The 20,544-nt window shown below is 35.7% G+C and overlaps 1 protein-coding gene across 4 annotated transcripts in view; it reads left to right on the plus strand.

Annotated features, from left to right (window-relative positions):
• Positions 1 to 20,544, plus strand: part of LOC306869602 (zinc finger and BTB domain-containing protein 20-like) — a 65,648-nt gene that overhangs the window by 23,748 nt on the left and 21,356 nt on the right. For all 4 annotated transcript variants that reach the window (XM_079416397.1, XM_079416399.1, XM_079416398.1 and 1 more), the window contains exon 2: positions 19,286 to 19,474. The gene's annotated coding sequence lies outside the window, so the exon portion shown is untranslated. The remainder of the gene's footprint in view (positions 1 to 19,285; positions 19,475 to 20,544) is intronic.

Here is a 20,544-nt window from a genome sequence, read left to right on the forward strand (position 1 = left end):
ATATATATATTGCTGTCAAACAATTAATCATGATTAATCCCATCCAAAATAAAAGTTTTTGTTTACATAATATATGTGTGTGTACTGTCTATATAAAAACACACACATACATATATTTAAGAAAAATTTTATATTTATATATTAAATATTTATCTGTAATATAAATAATATAAATATATACATTTGAATACATGTATATATTTTCAAAATATATACTGTATGTGTGTGCACTTATATATATATATATATATATATATAATCATTTGACAGCACTAATATATACAGTGGGGCAAATGAGTATTTGATACACTGCCGATTTTTCAAGTTTTCCCACTTACAAAGAATGGAGAGATCTGTAATTTTCATCGTAGGTACACCTCAACTGTGACAGACAGAATATTTAAAAAAAATCCAGAAAATCACATTGTATGATTTTTGAATAATTATTTTCCATTTTATTGCATGAAGAAAGTATTTGATACAATAGATAAATATAACTTAAAATTTGGTACAGGAACCTTTGTTTACAATTACAGAGGTCAGACGTTTCCTGTAGTTCTTGACCAGGTTTGCACACACTGCAGCAGGGATTTTGCCCCACTCCTCCATACAGGTCTTCTCCAGATCTTTCAGGTTTTGGGGATGTCGCTGGGCAACACGGAGTTTCAGCTCCCTCCATAGATTTTCTATTGAGTTCAGGTCTGAAGACTGGCTAGGCCACTCCAGGACCTTGAAATGCTTCTTACAGAGCCACTCCTTAGTTGCCCTTGCTGTGTGTTTGGGGTCATTGTCATGCTGGAAGACCCAGCCACGACCCATCTTCAATGCTCTTACTGAGGGAAAGAGGTTGTTGCCCAAAATCTCGCGATACATGGCCCCATCCATCTTCCCCTCAATACGGTGCAGTCGTCCTGTCCCCTTTGCAGAAAAGCACCCCCAGAGCATGATGTTTCCACCCCCATGCTTCACGGTTGGGATGGTGTTCTTGGGATTGTAATCATCCTTTTTCCTCCAAACACGGCGAGTGGAGTTTATACCAAAAAGTTATATTTTGGTCTCATCGGACCATATGACCTTCTTCCATGCCTCCTCTGGATCATCCAGATGGTCTTTGGCAAACTTCAGATGGGCCTGGACATGTGCTGGCTTGAGCAGGGGGACCTTACACACGCTGCAGGATTTTAATCCATGACGATGTAGTGTGTTACTAATGGTAACCGTTGAGACTGTGGTCCCAGCTCTCTTCAGGTCATTGGCCAGGTCCTCCCGTGTAGTTCTAGGCTGATCCCTCACCTTTCTCAGGATCATTGATACTCCACGAGGCGAGATCTTGCATGGAGCCCCAGTCTGAGGGAGATTGACAGTCATCTTGAATTTCTTTCATTTTCTAATAATTGCGCCAACAGTTGTTGCCTTCTCACCATGCTGTTTGCCTATTGCCTATTTACCAGCCTTGTGCAGGTCTACAATTTTGTCCCTAGTGTCCTTAGACAGTTCTTTGGTCTTGCCCATAGTGGAGAGGTTGGAGTCTGATTGATTGAGTGTGTGAACAGGTGTCTTTTATACAGGTAACGAGTTCAAACAGGTGCAATTAATACAGGTAATGAGTGGAGGATAGGAGGGCTTCTTAAAGACAAACTAACAGGTCTGTGAGAGCCAGAATTCTTGCTGGTTGGTAGGTGATCAAATACTTATTTCATGCAATAAAATGGAAATTAATTATTCAAAAATCATACAATGTGATTTTTTGGATTTTATTTTAATATTCTGTCTGTCACAGTTGAGGTGTACCTACGATGAAACTTACAGATCTCTCCATTCTTTGTAAGTGGGAAAACTTGAAAAATCGGCAGTGTATCAAATACTTATTTGCCCCACTGTATATATAATGAGAAATACATTTAAACACATGACATACAAGTTTCAATATAAATGGCATTAAAGTGTGTTTTAGTGTATTATAAATGCATGTTAGTACGTTCAGCAGTATAGTTTAACCATATTTTAAAGACAATAGAAGTAATTATGAAATGACATTAGTACCTAGTCCTACTTAAGTGGATAAAAAAATCATTTAATTGCATTTAATACAAATTTAAACTATAATAATTAATATTGAATTTCATTTAACATGCAATAAAATGTCTTAAACTATTATATTCAGTTTAGGGATCCGAGCCTTATCTAACGACCAGAATATCAAAAACTAGTTTGCACAAGCAAGCACCACTTCTATTTTTCTTCAAAAAACATAAAATATGCAGTAAGCTGACAAGTGAGCTATTTTTAGCTTTTGGTAGACGTCACAACAAAATGCTGTTTTATCACAAGGTAATTTTATTTCAAGAAAATCTTTTGCTTTGTGAATGGGACTAGTATCACATGCATGTTGATGTCTTTGTCATTGGTATCATAAATTTAATAATTGCCCAGTGTAGAAATGTAGACGTCCCGTTCCCTCAAGTTGGCTGGCAATAAAACTGATTACACGTTCAGGGTCACTATATTGTCTTTTATGATAGCTCTGACAGGCTTTTTCTCAAGTGATGGACACTAATGTGGAAGTTGTCAATCACTGACAGACATAGAGCTGTTTCTGCTGGAGTACATCTCTGATGAAAGTAAAGAACAGATTTGTTCATCTGTGATGCTGAAGAATTGTTATAAGCTTTCACAAGAAAACACCATTAATGCCGATATCACATCGAAAGGTCCCGCTTTATATTAGGTCGCCTTAACTATGTACGTACATTTAAAAATCATTTGATACAATGCACTTATTGTGTACATACATGATTTGCATAGTACTTATATTTAAAAAAAAAAAAATACTGTAAATAATTTGTAAATAATTTGTAAAATTTGTAATATTTATCAACTAATATTTCATAGTGAACATCAAGAGGTACAATATCCAGAATGTGGCTGAATAGTAAAATTTGGATATTTGGTTTCTAAATGTCTACATTGTCTCCCAGCAGCCAACAGTACACCACATAAAGCAATACATTTGTATGTTTATTTTTGCTATTTAACAAAATATTCTGGGTTTATTGCAAGTTAACCTCAATCGCCAAATGTTGGTTTCTTTTATTAAATTATTAGCTTCACATTTCTGCTTTTAAATGCTCCAAAATTTGGCCCCAATCACATTTTTTAAGTGCCTGTTTTGTTTTTTTGTTTTGTGATGATCAACATTATGTCACAAGTACTTATTGGATTGTAGTCTTGGCCGTATTTTCATTTACCTTGCATTGTTTCATTTATGGTTCACTCAATCATCCTGTGTTGCCATCTGATTGAAATGTCTAGCTTCTTCCATTAGCACCAAAATCAGCGCCACGTTCTGAATGGAAGCGTAGCCTTTAACACCAACAATGAGAAGTGTTGTGAGCATCTGTTTATTTTGCTATCCTACTTGTGCTCAGTACTAAGGTTCATGCATTTTGAAACCACAGTTGCATAGCATTGTTGTATTTTTCTCTATGAGAATAAACCGACAACACATTTTTGGGTCATAACCAAACAGCCGAAAACCACTGCCATTGCGTACCATCAAATTAGTCATCTGCTTATTTTTATACATTGAGAAATGTTTTACGTTCAGCTGTGTTGTGACTTGCATTAAATGTCTAGTAATAACAAGTCATAGGCATCCGTTGCACCAAAATTTAGCTAACACTGCAGAGTAGGTTGGGCAAAATGCACCGTGTTGATATATACAACATAGCATTGCAAGGCAGTATAATGGATGACAAATTAACCCTCATTTATCTATCTTGATTTATGGTAGTATATTAAGCTTGAACGTGATGACGTATCACTGCATGAAGGGTTAATACAAGGCATATCTAGGTTATGTTACTGACCTCTGAAGTTCATGGGCATTTTGTAATGTTATCTTAGCCAGTATGGTTGTGCCATTGCAGCAATATGGGAATGATTACTTTTGTAGTTGTAATGCAAGGGCACAAACTCCAATAAAGTACAGACTGGTATTTCACAGGTGTAACAATCAGAAAAAGCAACCCTGTTGATCAGAACAGTGGCTAATAAATGTATGTCTGAGTATGTATTGTATATCACATTAATAAACAAATGCACAATAATAGGATGAATCTGTGAGGTTTGGTAATGCATTAAGTAATAAGACAATCATAAAGACCAAGGTCAGTGGAGCCTTGATTCATTGAAGACTTTTTTAATGGTCATGTTTATTAATTTCCTTTAGTGCAGTGTTGTAGGAAGATATAATATACTATAATGTGTGTTGATTGTTTATGACTTTGCTGTTGTGAGATCTGACATTGTAATTTTAGCATGCAGGCACTCTAGTTAAACAGGTCTTAAGGGGGTTCATACTGCCAGTGATTCTCCAAGTGACCGAACATCATTTATTTTCAATAAGAGTTGGCAGCGACTATTAGTGATGCCCCAAAGTTATCAAAGTAGAGTGAAATTGAATGCAGGGACAGATTTTAATAGTTATGGCTATGATAGTTACAAATTCGGTGTCTCAAGGGTGTGATAATGTCAGCTACAGAGAATGCAACACGTACCTGCATTGCATTTTGAATTGTGGTCTGACACATTTCGAAATGCAACAAATGTGAGCTTGTGTACCTAAGATTTTGCATGCATGTGCTTGTATAAAGTATGGGCCTTACACAATGACACATTTGAAATATCTAGCGCTGCTTGTCACATAACTATGTTAAAACATCCTACAAATGTGTAAAAATAGTGACTAATATTACTTGTGATTCATTTGTCCACACTGCACATGGAAATTCAAGTTGAGACAAATGGTGGGATACATTATAACATAGATTGTGCTCTTTTGCTTACTGCACATTTTGACAAATGTATTATATGTGCGTACTACACTTATGTAAATGGCAGACGTACAATGAAAAGCAAAGCATTATGACAAACGTAGCCCATCAATTTAAAAATAGATTAAAAACTAACAAGTTATACAGGTTTTTCTTTAGAATTCTACTAAGGAAAATAACAAAACATTGTTTGAGATTTCTCGGTTTTGGTGCAGAGCATAATCGATCTTAATCATGTTTTTTCACTCTTACATTCACACGAGAATATAATAAATTCTAGTTGTTGGTAAGGCTGATTAGCGAGCGAGTTTGGTGAGTAAGGGGGAGGTTTGGCACCTGGCATGTGTTGACGGTTACTGGTTACTCTCCACACAGACACACTCGGCTATCAGGCAAATGTGGTGTGGTCTGGCAAAGAGAACAACTTGTACATTCCAGCTCGAATAGTTATCACAGACAAGACTTATGACATTGTAAAGCCTTCCATCTTGAATTTTCTCAACATTTGAACCATTTACTTTTTGTATTTATGAAAGATGCCAATAAAAAAATCTAGAAAATAGTCTTGTCTTATGGGCACGTGAAAAATTGATGAGATTTTGAGAATTCAAAGACTGCATTGTTTGTGAAAAGGTTATCTGTGAAATTCAGTGTTGCATCTCTGAAGAAAAAACAAAAAAACATTTTTAATTGCATGCATCTGTGCTGTCTGCTAGAGGCGTGCAAATACAATGGAAAATATGCATGGGTAAATAAAACCAGTATTTGAAGAAACAAACATCAACCTTTTCTACAAATATCAACCTTTTCTAAGGACACTGCGAAATATTAAAAGAAAACGTAGATACCTAAAATGTACACAGATTGTCATATGCCATGTCTGATTTTTCCCTGGCAACAAATTGATCTTTTGATTTGTGTGTTGTTGGAAATGACTATTTGTCACATTTCAATTATAAGCTATCCATTAGAATAACATGAAGAGCTTTTTAAAAGATTGATGAAAGCAATAAATGGACACACTTTACATTAAGTGTTGTTAACTACTATGGACTACTAAATCAATGTTTTTTATACAATGTACCAAACCTGTCCCTAACCTAAACCATATCTTTTGCCGCATTACAGACGAGGTCGGAAGTGGGAACATCCGAGTGGAAATGTCACAGTTCAAACTTCAGGGAGTTTGAGTCAATCACATGCGACGTTATCATAAAGACCTCATAGTGTTGCCATGACCCAACAAGAGCATTTCGTGTTTTTGTGACAATTATATAAAATGCTGGTGTTCGTTTTGAAAATAGCTGATGAAAAGCAAAAATGAAGGTATCATTTTATAAACTTTGTGTATTGTTTTTAAGTTTGACACGAGGTAGCTCCACACTATGCTCGTTGGATGCAGTGACGTCAAATGACGTGTCTCGCGGAGTTCACAGGTCGAGTGTCCAACTTCAAGTGGCGTTTTAGATGTTAGTTCCAAGTAGGAATTTCGAGTTGTCTGGAACGCAGCATTTATCCTTAGCCTCATTTTGACATAGTAGTTAAAGCCATCTATGTGCAAGTGTGACCCTGCCAATTTAGGTCTAAGGGGTGTTCCTAGGCATTTAAAAAAATAGATCATCCATAAATTAAAATGTAATTATTTACTCCGTTGTGTGGAGAATTTTCAAAGAATCTTCTATACCATGGCTGTGACAAAAACATAAAAGGTAGTCATAAAATTAAAAGTAGTCCATATGGTGATATATATGCGAAATCTTTCTAAAGCCAAATAGGTCAAAACTGTCAAACTGTCATTACATGCACCGCATTAATTCAAAATCAAGGTATATTAACTTGATTTAGTGCAAATGAGGGCTGAATTTTAAATGGACTTTAGTTCGCAGGAAAACATTTGTACAATAAAATGCTCTCTTTAATGAGAATGTTTTCTCCGCACAATGCCACCTTTAATCGACTAGCAATAGCAAGTAGCAAATACATGCTTTTTGAGAGTTTAAAAAAGCATAATCCCTTTATATATTAAAACTGCTCATTGTATAAGATGCCAAAAAAAAACTTGCTAGACATGACCTCAATGATGAATGACATCTGAATGATGTATGCTTGGATTGGGCGATAAAATGATAACGATAATTATCGTGATAGAATTTTTCTCGATAAAACAATAACAAGAGTTTGATAAATGTTTGATATAATATTTGTGCACCAAAAGTGGAACGAAACGGCACTGCTCATTTAAACCGCACCACACAGACCATTTATCCGCTCGGCTCAAAGTTCAAATGGCAGCACAGCGCAAGTTTACTAGCCATTCCTGAGAGTACCATGACGCATGCATTCTTCTGCTTGTAAACAAGGCACAGCTTTGTCAGCAGCACCACACGCATGTTTTGTACTCTCGTGAATGCACAGCAGAGAAAACTATTTAGTTTTCTTTGCGCACAAAAAGTATTCTCGTAGCGTCATTAAATTACAGTTGAACCACTGATGTCACTTGCACTATTTTATCGATGTCCTTACTACCTTTCTGGGCCTTAAACACAGTAGTTCTGTTGGGGTCAGAAAGCTCTTGAAATGTATTGTGATAATTATCGGTATTGACTGATATGAAAAATTATATTGTGATCATTTTTGTCCATATCTCCCTGCCCTACTATAAACACAGACCATAGTTTTGTTTAGAAAGAAACACTGCTTGCTGAAGTATGAACTTTTTTTTTCAGTTGTGATATTAACCAAAAAAGTAATACTAAACTGCTTGTCATATCACTGATTATATGTGCATGTTTAATTTAGTCATTTAACATTTTGTATAAAACTATCAATCAAATAAGTAAATATTATTTTATTGTTTTAATGGAAGTGTGCTGTTTTGTGTATTGCACATCAATTAAAAAATTGTGCAGGTGGAAAGCAATAATGTAGGCTGTTTATGGTCGCCAAGCAACAAGGCAACTTGCTGCATTAATATGAAATTTGACTGATGTGTGGTCGCAGGTGTGCGAATATCGGCGTGCGAATTTTACAACGTCTTTGGAGCATGGCTCATCCAGAGTCGGATCTATCTATTTAATCACATGTTCCACATTATGTCAGCATCCGAGATGTTTTTTGCTTTCAATGACGAAATGATTGTCTTTTGTCATCGTGTAGAATAAATGCTGAGGATACAGAAAGAATAAGAAAGAGAGAGAGAGGGGGAATAAGGTTTGCGAGGATAGCACCACAGCTGCTGTTTTGACTCGATGGATGGTGACTGTGACCTACTGATGCTGTATCCATTCACAGAGCCAGAACATGGGAATGACACACTGGTCTAGACGAAGACTAAATCAAATCTCAGCCTAACCACTTCAACGCATAAAGGGGGATGAGAGAGGGAAAGGAGAAGCAGTGTAGGTTAAGGCAATGTAAAGGGTCATCAAATCTCCAAGGACTGTGTCTTTTTTTAGGCCTTTTAGTCACGTTTGAAATGCTGCGATCTGACAGTGTCACACTGTGCCTGTCCTCTTCCTTGTTTTGAATGTAGGTTAAGCTTTAAAAAAAAATCAAAATGTATACTAAGCTCTTCTTGTGGAAGAGCATGGCCTGTAAAGTGCGTGTAGTCTTTGCATGATGGTAAGGCAGCAGTGTTTCTGCAGCACCTAACAGAATGGCTAGTTTGAGTTCAAAAAGACCGAAAATCAGGTCAAAAAATTGTACAAAATTGAGAAATAATTTGCATCAGCAAGTATATGAGACAGTATTATTGTCCGGTAACTTTTTTTGTTCATTCTAACAATGCCTGAGGATAAGATATGGTTTAGCGTGATTATCAAATTGTAAAGACTGCGTTGTAATTATATAAATATGTAATCTGATTCGCTGCACCGTGATCATTTCCCGTGAGCCGCTCATGGTAACAGTGTTTTCAGTGTCTCGGAGTGGCTTGCTGTGAATGCTGCTCCACACAAACTCCATCTGTGCAAGTGCTGTGAGTTTGGGTCACTTATAACGTGCATTTGAAAACGTGACATGCACCGATCATCTTCCCAAACCTGTGATGAGAATTTAGAAATCTGTTGTGAACAAATGAGAATCATTTCAAAAGAGAGGTTTCCCTGTGGTTTTCCACCAAAATAAAAGCTTTATGGTTTAACATTTAAAAGCAAAAAAAAACAACTAGAAATATTTGTATTTTAATCTTACTGTTGCTATATAGAATAATAATAATAATAATTATAAATGCAATTACATGTGTTTTCCTCTGCCTATTTTGTAATTAAATAATGCACTTGGTTTCATGGTCGGTAAAAAAAAATCCGCCTGGAAAATTTTCCCATTGGCTGATGTGGCAAAATGTTACTTTCAGGCCCTGCTTGGATAGCACTCAAATTGTTTGGACTATATGTGTGATACCTTTATGGTCCTCTTATGATCTTTGAAGCTTTACTCATTGCAGTTGCATGTAAAAGAGTGACCAGTACAACTCTTTAAAATCCTGCCAAGGAATATCTGGTTTGGATCATAAGGGTTAGTAAATATTGACAGAATCTTCATTTTTGGGTTAACCAATCTTTTAAAATAGAGTGTGGTATAAGAATGTGCCTAATGTTAGCTGTGTAGAGATGAAGAGAGTAGATGCCTGTGTTCAGAATAGAATACTAGTGTATTTCATGCTGTCATGATTTCTTTAATTGGTCATCTTGTAAATATGATTGTTTTGACACTAGTGTGCTGGTAGGCTTTGTCAAATGACCTAACTATACTGCTTGTTTAATACAGCAAGTGGCACTCAGTTATCTTATGCTAAAGTGTGTGTGTAAATCTGTGTGTAAAATTTTAGTGCAATTTAAGAGAAAATATGTTAAGGTAAGATTGATTTAAGATGACCATCTCCTTTCATTTTTTGACAATTGTTTTGATCACATATGGCACAAAATCTTATCTTGACACATTTGATGAGCTCCTCTTTTTGTCATTTTATCCGAATATTAAAATGGATCATATTTAGTCAGTAAAAACAGTTTTAAGGTTAATTGATCTCATTTTGCATCTCAGGAAAGAAGTTATTTGGGACATTGTGTTATGTTTAATATCAACCTTTTTTGTGTCTGTTTGTTAATGAAGGATTTGTGGACTAAATGTTTTTATTTTATTTTATTATTTGGGGTAAAAAAAAAAAAGATGAAATTAATAATGATTATATATGATGATGCATGTATATATGATTATAATTATATGACACACACACATAAACACATTTGATATATATGTTTCATCTTGCCCTCATCTTACCATAATAACTACTTATTAATTATTAATAACTACCCGTTTGCATATATATAGTACTCCATGTAGCCTATAGAGAATATTTGCATAATTTGCAGTATTTGCATTGTAAACATAACACATACTGCAAAATATGTGAAATAAAAAAAGACCAGACTTCTTTAGTTTCATTGATTTAAATAAATCAGCAGAGTCACTTTTCTTTACCTCAGAGAGAATGTGTGTGTGTGTGTGTGTGTGTGTGTGTGTGTGTGTGGAATGGGAATGTGATCGGCTGTGGTGTGGAAAGGATGGGTGTGGCGGGCTGATCATTCTTTCATCTCTCTCTTGCATAATAACACCTGGCCCAGTGAGTATATGATTTCTCCTTCAGCAGAGTTTGACCCTGTAATTGGTGGTGAAGTGTGTCCACAAGTCTGTCACAAACGTGTCTTTGTGATAACCCAGAGGGAACTGCTTCCTGCCTCGATGGCAATAGACAGGAAGTTACAACATGACAACCATCTCTTTATACTGTACGTTCGCAAAATATGGAGAACTGGTCTGGTGTTTTCTTATGTTATATACTATATGGAGGCATGATGGAACGTTTTGAGTTGTCTTATGTTAGGCTTATACCAAGGCTTTTCTGAGTCACTAGTTTTGCTTTAGTGTTGCATAAATTCTGGTCAAATAAAAAAAATCTAATTATGTGCATTGTGTGCATGATTTTAACTTCAATCATTTAATTGCAGTGGTCGATGATGTTGTAAAATACTCACACCTGTGACCTCATTACATCAACATTACAGCACCTGTCTGTGGCAGAAGCCTACTTTAACATGTTAAAAATTAGTTAAATATATATAGCAAAATAATCACGAAATTGCATTATTTAGTCATACTATTTGACTGGTAGTCATGTTAGCACCTATTAAAAAACATAACAAAGAAAACCCTGTAGTTTGTTTGTTTTGTGTGTGTGGAGCGCCAGACTGATGGGTGTCTATTAGGTCTGTAAATTTTTTAAATGTATGTGACTTGAGACTGGGCTCTAATTAGCTTGTTTCAGAGCACTGCGCCCCAGATCCGAATCAATATTGTTTTTATATATTTTGGCCTCATGTGATTGGACAAATGGAGTTTGGACAGAGTTGGCTAGCTGGATGCAATGTAAGTCATGCCTTTTATTGTTTCCCCTGTTTATTTCGAAGTCCTGTCACCAAAGCATTGGGGCAACGACTCAGAAAGTAACTGAAAAAATGCAGTTTAACTTGAGGCGATCATCGGGGTCCAAGCACAATGGCTTGTGTAGATGATGTAGTTATACAATGGACGTGTCTCTTTTCAAGTAAATTATGAGTCTTTATGTAAGGATTATTATATGCACAATATTAAAATAGATAACAAATATAGTCCCTTCTTCAGTTGGACATACATTCAGTTATGTCTGACAACTTGACAAATATATTGTATATACCATTCAAATAAATAAAAAAATGTAATAATAATAACGGTCTACAAGTATGTAGGAGATGACAGTTTTTGCATACTTATTATATTGGGCTTTATTAAACTTTATGAAAATACAATGAATTTTTATGCATTTATTTTTTTAAATTTTTTCAAGTCAATTTATTGAACCATTTTCACGGTCTTTATCTTGAAGGATTTGCTATCCTGTGTATTAATCTTGGTAGTATTAGTATTCTGGCCTTCATCTCTGAATCACATTAATATAAATGGCTATTTATTATTATTATTTTTTTTAATGATTACTAGGGTTGGGAATCGATTCCGATTCCAGAATCGGATACTTAAGGTCAGGAATCGGATACTTGTCAAATTAAAATTTCGATTCCGCCTATCGATTCCTATGCGCTTTTTTTTTTTTTTTTCATCTGTGAGGACCGGTGTGACCTAGCGATCTGCCAGGACCTTGCTCGCTAATCTAAGCGCTCCAAAGTTTTGCTGCATTTGCGATCAGAAGCCAAAAAAGCTAAGCATAATATCTGTGATCGCTAAACATGTTGCAAGAGAGGTGTCACCACCAACATGACATTAATTTAATAGATCGTTAAAGATCGCGAACATGATTCAAACACCAACGTGATTCTATTCCTAAATTACAATGATTCGTCTGTTTCATTCCTCAACCTTTGTCATGTGCGATCACAACGTTGTGATCACTTGGTTCGTCCGTGCAGCATATGATCACATCAGTGTGATTACAACATTTAAATCTGCATTTGCGCTGCTGCTGACCTAAATAGAGCAGCTGTCATGTATATGAATGAAACTGCTTCACAGTCTTTTCAACCACACAGTATCATTATTTCTGTGTTACAAACATTCAAATCAAAGTTTATAGTTCAGATCAGGGGCGTCATGCACTCATTATTTCTGAGGGGGCACAAGTTTCTTGGGGAAGAGGCTCTTATGTAGCCTGTTGATTTTTGTTCATGGTATTCAGTTGCACGGACGAACCAAGTGATCACAACGTGATCGCACACGACAAAGGTTGAGGAATGAAACAGTGCTTGAAGTGGGCTGGTACGCATATATTTCTATATTTTAGTCTTTATAGTACCTGCACTTTTTTGTGCGTACTGGCACTTCTGACATGTTGCCGGTACTCAGAGTAAAATTGTCAGGGTCTGGGTGATTAGGCTATATGATCCCATATATAATTAGCAATGATAAAGAAACTATGTAAATCACACTACCCAGGCGGGATCACCTCTCATCTCGACCAATCACGTGAATGAACGCACGCAGTCGGTCTACTTCATTGTGTGGTGCGCGAGAACATGTCAGGGGAGGCGCGCGGAGTAGTAGAATAATAATTAATTATTGATTACTAATTTGAATCAGTACTTTATAATGAAAATCATATCTTAAAATGAAAAGAAGCAGGCTTTTGCAATCACATCATTTTAAACTGTAAACTCCTGGAAAGTCCAAGGATCCAGTAAACGAATTCAAACAGTAAGCTCAAAACAGCGCTAATGCCGATTTTATCAGCGATTACGGAGAGAATAGTGACTTACGTCCAGATGTCAGTAAAATTATTATTTTCAGCGTGTATTTGGCTTAAAAGCAAGAGTGTTTTATAGTGTTGTCAAAAATATCGATATTTCGATAAATATCGATACTGAAATATCTGAACGGTACCAATATTAATTTCCCGAAGTATCGATACACCGATACTAGCCGAGCTGTCACTTTCACTTCTCTCCAAAGGCGCGTGGACAAGCACCACATGTGACCGCACTCGTCTCCTTCGCTCTGGTTAAATAGCAAAAGTGAAGTGAATAGAAAGATGACTGCTCTGGTTGTTAAAGAACACAGCAGGAGCGCTATCTGTAGGGATCTATGATCTCCGCGATGCAGAGAACGCGCACGGAATCCAGTCATAAAAACGGAATTTATAGTTTAACGCGGAATGTCACGGAATTTGTCAAAGTTTGAATGAATTAATCAAAAGTAGGTCATTACACTTAAATCAAATCGCGATATGGACTAGTATCTGTAAATATTAAGCTGCAAACGTGGATTTAAATATGAATCCTGCATGTTCTGCGCGTCTGTGTGTGAATGTGCTGCACCTGCGGTTTTGTTTACTAATGTGGCGCTCGCGGTGATTTCAGCGTCTGCCGTCTCAATGAGGACATAAATACATCAACAATATCTCCAGAACTGTTCTGAAAGGCACTTTACGAGCATTTTACCATTTAATTTGAGTAAAACTAGCATCATATCATACACACACAGAACTTTAGAAGTATTCACGGCAACCCGTCAAAATAAAAGTTCAGTTTAACTGCCTATTAAAGACCGTGTGCCAGAAATAGGCTATATTACTATTATTTAGTAGAATGTACATAATACTACTACTTACTAGTACTGTTAATTTTTTTAAAGAAATAATCACAAAATATTTTAATTTTAATAGTAATTCCCCTTCATTTGCCAAAAATGTAAATGTTTAATTTTCATTAATTCAAATATAAATTAATTAAAATTGTTTTATGCCTTCATCTGATATCCAGTAAAATTTAAATACACAACACAGAATTTCTGAGGGGGAAAACACATTTCATAAGGCTACTGTAAGAATAAATAAAAATAGTTTGTATGCATTCAAATAATAGACATGCTAAAACACAGAATTTGGTAACAATAAAACATAAGGTGAGAAAAAAATAAAACATTTCATACGGCCCTAAACGTGTCATTTTTGTTACACTTTTAATAAATTAAATGTTAAATTGTATAATTGTCATGATTTTAATGAATTAGACATGTTTTTAGATTAATAGCATTTAATTTGACCATTAAAAAAAAGGAGTCCAGAAAAATTCAAACGGAAAAAAACGGAATCCAGAAAAATTAAAATGGAAAAAATTGAATGGAATTTGGGGAAAAATAAAACGGATTTCATAGGGCCCTATATCTGGAAATATTTTGGTTATGAAGCAAATGAGAATATCAACAAATAGAACTTTGGATTTTAATTAGTACATGTATTAGTAAACGTTAGTTTCAATTAACATTTAACTAAGATTAATAAAAGATTAATAAATAAATCAACAAATGCAGTACCTCAAGACATTTTTTTGTTCATGTAAAATATACCGCATGTTCTCGACTTGTTACATTTATCTTTAAATTAAAAAAAATTACCCCCTTAATATTGTGGCAGTTTTGTTCACCGTGGTATCGAAAATGGTATCGAGTATCGATATTTTTCAAGGTATCGTATCGAAGTTAGAAATTCCAGTATCGTGACAACACTAGTGTTTTATAATGAATGCTGGTCAGAGATTTAGCGATTCTGAATGGATCCGTATATTAAAGGCAGGCGATTTAGTGGTCTTTGTGGTCCTGTTTGGTATTGCAGCTTGACTTGTGCTAATTTGTATTGAACACTTTTATTTAATTATTGATTTATTGATTGTGGCACTATACATACATTGTGAATTATTAAAAAGTACTTATTTATTTAAAATAAATCACCACTTCTTTTTTTTCCACTTCAAGCACTGGCTCCAATAAATGGTTTGCAAAAGAGAGACACAGGATAAATGTTTGATATCATTATTTAATCACATTGGAATCGAAACTGGGAATCAAAAAGAATTGGAATCGATAAGCAGAATCGGAATCGATAAAATTCAAACGATATCCAACCCTAATGATTACAAATGTTTAATGATTACTTTACTGATAATATACCCACATTAAACTCAAATTCACTGATTCGGTATCTTATTTTAATGCATCAGGCTAACAGTTGAATTTTCAACTTACATTTTTAAGCAGTAATTATTCATTATTATGTCACTTGTTAAATGATTATTTAACAATTGCATTCAGTCCTGCTGCCTGCATTAACAGTGTGATTTGGTTTGTTTGCGCCGCCCCCTAAATTTTTTAGCACCAGCCGCCACTGTGGTGAACCGATTACATGGCAAAGCTTTAAGTTTAAGAGATGAAATCATGTGTCCCGTTAAACAATTTAAACAATTCCATTTAACAAATATAGATCATCTTGAAATTACTGTTGGAAAAATACAATTTTTAGATATTAAAATTCATACCAAATACATAAAAGCAAACTCTAGATGGCACAGGCTGATAGGTTCTAGCTCAATCTGATATAATGATATCATTATTCACATGGCGCAGCTGATTGGCTTCTTTTCATATCAGCAGCCAATGAGCTTGCTGCTTAACGTTCAAATACTCAGATAGTACTTGCTCTAGCAGTTGCAGCGTGCATCAAAAATCTCCTGAAATTAACATCTAAGACAAGTGAACATTCTTTTACTCCATTTCATCGTGAATATTGCGTGGTCTGCTTGATTAATTTTTAAATGAGCAATAAACCAGTCTAAACTAAGTGTCATGTCTTGCATTCGTGTGCTGGATCAAAATACTAAGCATGTAAGCAATAGCTTTCACACAACAGTGTTCATAAAGCTGCAGCAACAAACAGTCTAGTATGTGTAGCTAATTGCCATGAGGACACGGCAACAAGTTACGGATTTGAGAACACATTAAATGAAATGAGCATTCATGTTTGAACTAGGTTTTAACTTTAACCGGGTTGCCATATTTAGCTTCATAATCTCAATGTCACGTTCGCTTATTTCTAAAGAGGATGCTTTTAGTAACTTGTCTATTTGTACGACTGTCTGCTTTGGATTGAGTTGTGGACCCCAGGAAGACTAGCAATCACTTTGTGGAAGCTAATGGGGATCCAAACAAACAATAAACAACAATATCTCATCATCTTGCAAAATATATCTATTTGTTAACTACACACAATGTGCATTTTAACTAGTTAAGCTGATTGGCATGGTAGCCCAGGTACTAATAACTATAGGCCACTAATGTTAAGCTAGTCTCCGCCTCAGACGTCACACCCACGGAACGTTGGCTAAACGTCTGATGCATATGGCACACAAAAGTGGAAACACTTCAGGAGTTTCGAAATCGTCTTCGGATTGGTTGAATTATAAAGGATTTCCGGGAGACGTGTGTGTCGCGTTCTTTAACGTTCCGCCTGGAAACAAAGATGCCGTGCCGTCAAACCCCTCACGAAAGAAGAAAGCCTTCGTGTTTACAACTGTGATGACAAACGCTTATCAGGATCATATAAACGCTGGATTTTCAAAAGTATATGAAATATTTCAAGTTTGCGGTCAGCCGTCAGTTACGCGAGACTAGTGTTAAGCCAGCCGGCATGGTAACCCAGGCTCATGCACATAGATAGTAATTCAGGCGGTTCACATGGCTCTTGGAGCAGCAGTGCATATGTCTTGGTGATAGATATGCTTGAATGGGGGGGGGTGTTTTTTCTATCCTGTCCTGTTTTCATTCTCTATATATGTGGATATTTGCATGTCCACAGAAATAGCAGTTTATATTATAAACTAAGCCCCTTGCATATATATTGGCTTGCATTTTTCATTTATCTTCCTCCTAATTTGGGAGTTATTTTAAACTTTATGTGGAGCAGCAGTATTTGTTACATGCTCACAGCACTATGTCTGTGGATGTATTGGCAGTAGAAAGTCCCAGTACTTGCTCTGCCGCAGCAGTGTAGCAGATCTATTCCACCAAAGACCAAACACATTAACTTTGACATGTATATTACCATGCTAAACTCACCGAGAGTTATCATGACAGAAATGCAAAGATGCAACTCTAGATGGCGCAGTCCGATAAATTCTAAATCAATCTGACAATATGACATCATTATTCACATGACGCAGCTGATACTTTTCATATTTTCAAGAGTTTGCTGCTCAACATTTAATTAATCAGCTAGTGCTTGCTGTAGCAGTTGCAGCACACTTCAGATACTCACCACCTTCCCCAGCTCCACTGGATAGATATGCTACGTGTTGATTTCAAGTTTGTAATATAGGCTATAGGGGTTATTTTATATATGCTATATGTGCAGCAGCAGTATTTCTTACATGCTCACAGCAGCATATCTGTCATTTAGGGGTGGGCGATCTTCACATAATATCATATCACGATCTTATCACACAAAATCTTACCAATTTTGAGATGAACTAAAGAGAATCTCTAGACTGGAACAAGCCTATGTCTTATCTATTTGAGCAATTTAAGCACAGTATTGCATTAAACAACCAAAATGTCTAAAAATAATACATGGTCTTTATGAAAATACATAAAAGATCACAATCTGCAATCTGCTTGAAAATCATTGATGTCTTCAAGAACGTTTGCGAAACAAAAATTGTCAGTTCGCCCACCACTACTGTGGATGTATTGGCAGTTGCAAATCTCGGTACTTGCTCTACTGTTGCAGCATAGCAGATCTATTCCACCAAGACCAAGACCAAACACATTAACATTGTCTTTTATATTACTATGCTAAACTCTCTGTTCACTCTTGAGTTGTCATGACTGAAATACTGTGATTAAAACAATTATTGCAAGAAACTGCAACAAATTTTGACGCATATTGCATTTTCTTAGTTCTATTTTGCTTAGCATATAGCTTAAAATTTGACGTTTTATTGATGATTGAATAACAAGGATAAAATAAATGTATAAAATCACATTGAAACAGCCATTCTCATGTTAAACAGGGTCTGTGAAAACTTGCAAGTGATGCCTTTTGTCTCCAAGTGAAGTCATATTTCCCTTTCCCTTTGTTCTAGGGATGTGCATCTCCATTACTGAGGCCAATTCTCTTTGCATTCAAATTGCACTTGGACCTGAATGTGGTCTCAGATCTCTTGTTTGTTCATTTTAAGCCTGAAACACACTGCACGATTTTCGGCTGTCCCAGATGAAAGATTGGCATCGTGAAACAATCGTGGTGATTTCTGTGATCGTGGCTCATAATCGGTGGTCCTATGTTGTACAGTGAGACAGTTTTATGCTTTAGTGCCACGTCGCATTGATTTCATGTTGCATTTTTGTTGGCTGGTCAGTAAACATGGGTCGTAGCAGCAAGCACACTGTGCGATGATAATGCTAAATTTCCGACAGTCAGCGGTTTCCAATTTTTTTCAGCACAAATAAAATCTACAGCTGCCAAAGTGTGATTCATCATGCTCTTTTTGTTTACCACTAGCGAATGTTGATAACGTTTCTTTATATGATGAACAAATGTAATTTAAGCTTATATTCACATATAAACTTTGATCAATGTGGAAAAATAAACACTAAACATGAGCACCGTGAAGCACCACGAAGGCTATCTCAATTTAAATGATCCTTGGAATGCAACCTTCATTTCATGTCCTTTATTCAGCATATTTTGAAGTCATCAAGTGTATCCTTCACATTCTGTAATCACAAATCATTCTGGTTGTCAAAAAGCTTGTCAAATTTCATTCTGTAATTTAAGACCAACAAAATGTTTTTTGGCAACATTTATGTAACCATGCAAAGGAGTCTAACCCTAGGAGCCTCAAAAAGACTGGACTAAAAAGCATGCCTTCCAATTAAGAAGCACCCATGGTCAACGCGAAAGCTCAACCGTGCGTGCTTGACACGTGATAATCATTGAGCTTAGTTCTTTCTTCTTTGATTAAAAAATATACAAATAAATAGAGCTTATTCAGAAAAGGGTAAATCTCCCATGTTGAACAACTTGTCTTTAAAAATCTGCATACAACAATTGTTCTCTTTGCTTCTTTTTGCAGGGCGACTTTGAAGATTCTGCATGAGGTTAGATTGTGGCCGGAATGAAATGAAATGAGTGGCTAACGACTGACCTCTTCCGCTGCACCACCACCACCAGCAACCTGTAGCATCTAACCAGTGCCTCTTCACCAGCCTGATACACAAAGCACCCACATACACACAATTACCTAACAGAACACCATCAGACTGTAAGTTTGCTCAGCTTCAATTTATTATCTTTGTACAAAAATGTATCTCTGCTTGATTAATGCGTAATATCAGGCTGTTGTCGTGCTTGTTTAGCAATCAGTTGAACGCCCTCTCTCTTTCTTCTTTCTGATATATAAAAAAAAAAAAAAATACACTACAACCTACAGAAGAGAAACCCATCTGTTTGCACCATATACTTTGTGTGTTAAATGGACACATATACAGTAGACTTAACTGTACTTGGATGAATCACATCCAATCTGTAAAGAACAGGCCCGGGTCATATTTCAAAAAGAAATCAAAAGAAAATATAATATAATTTTATAACCATCAATAAATTATATTTATTTTACATTGTGACATCATTTACAGTTGAGAACATTTCCCTTCCAAATTCTCAATACTATAATGAGAAAACATCTCATTGTCACTAATGGGAACAACGTATAATGTATTTGACATTATGATGTATATATTTTATCTCTCCGTGTTGTGTCTAAATTCTCGATTGTGATTCGCTGTAATGTGTGTTGTGGAGGAGAAACTGACTCTAGACAAGCAATTACAAGCAACAATATCCCAGAGCTGTATTCCCTGTCACCTGAGATCTATAGTCATGTATACACACGTCATGCCGTGGTCAGAGAAAGGCTAAGCTTTCGCCAGCCTTGAACACACTCGGCCTATATTTATTACAGTAATGAGAATACAATGAAAATAATGACAATTATGTCAAATCTAAAAAGTGAAATGGATGCATTACAGTAATGAGAATTTGAAGGTGGGGGATGGGGATGCACTTAATTGTCATGAAAATAATAGCATAATACTTAAAAATGATTGTTGTCCTAAAATATGGTTAATCTTCTTTATGCAAAATATAAATCCTTATTTTTTGTTCTTTTGATTTTGGAGTTACATAGGTTAGATAAATTCACTCATCAACATTGTTGTGCTCTCAACAGACTTCAAATTGTCTGCCAGTTCTATTTCTTAAAGAGATACCCTTGTGAAAAAGAATTCAGCTTTAGCATACTTTCAAAAAGAGTGCTTCTTATTAAAATATATA

This window comes from Barbus barbus (assembly GCF_936440315.1).
Source record: "Barbus barbus genome assembly, chromosome: 5".
Lineage (NCBI taxonomy): Eukaryota > Metazoa > Chordata > Actinopteri > Cypriniformes > Cyprinidae > Barbus > Barbus barbus.